A 1014-nucleotide genomic window follows, 5' to 3' on the forward strand; every position below is an offset into this window, starting at 1 on the left:
CAGTCTCCTGACCTCCTTCTCCTCCCCCCCCCGCCCCCGCTTGCCTCCGAAGCGGCTCAGAGACGTTCGGCTATTTCCGCCAGCCCGTCTCACACCGCTCGGGAACCTTCGGAACTCTTCGGCTGGAGACCCGAGAGCGTGTTCTCTGACGCGGAGCGCCAACGTTCGAGAGCCCTACGTATGTTTACAAAATTCCACGGCTTGGTTTCCGAGTGGGTCCAGTTAGAGAGGCCCCAAATTCTCTTCCTCAGTGTCCTGTCTCCAGTGTTGCTCACCCAGCTCTTGACACACCATGGGAGCCCAATAAACATTTTAGGTCTTAGTTTATGAATGAACATCTTCGGGTGTTTTCGATCGTCTTCGTAAACCCTCGGTTATTCCTGACAAAGGCACGGAAGCCCACTCGTGCATCTTCGGATCTCTCCGGAAACGCTTTTCGGAAGTGGCCTCCTTCCCTTATAGCCCATGCCCGGTTCGGATCTGTTCGGAAACAATCGGTCTCCCTTCGGCTACATTCAGAACTCCGGCTTATCGCGACAGCCCCCCCCACCCCCCCACCCCAGTTCCCCTCTCCAACAGGCCCCGATCCAGGCCAGGAGCTATTTAGGGTTTAGGTAGACGGAAACTTCTCACAGACTGACACCCGGCGGAGCGTGGATCTCTTCTAAGTGCAAGTTGTTTGGAAGAAAAGAGATTTGCCTGGGAAGCTCTTGGTTCCTTTAGGGGTCCCAAACCTGTTCGCCCAGCCCTTACCAATGCCTCGCAGCTTCTGTCCCTATTCTCCCCTTGATTCCGCTATGTCACACCCGTAAAACTTCTGAAAGTTTGTTTTCTGTTAATTTCGACCTTTTTTATTTCCAGGGTTATCTTTAAGGGGCAGGCAGGAGCCTTGCCTGATATATCTGTGTCCTTGCCTCACCAGCACAGGGCCTAGCGAAACCCCTGCCAAACGAAAGGAATGACAATGTCTTATGTTACCCCCATCAGAACACCCTGAATCTGACAGCGATGTAA

The sequence above is a fragment of the Hipposideros armiger genome, unplaced genomic scaffold (genome assembly GCF_001890085.2).
Source record: "Hipposideros armiger isolate ML-2016 unplaced genomic scaffold, ASM189008v1 scaffold_742, whole genome shotgun sequence".
NCBI classification, from domain to species: Eukaryota; Metazoa; Chordata; class Mammalia; order Chiroptera; family Hipposideridae; genus Hipposideros; species Hipposideros armiger.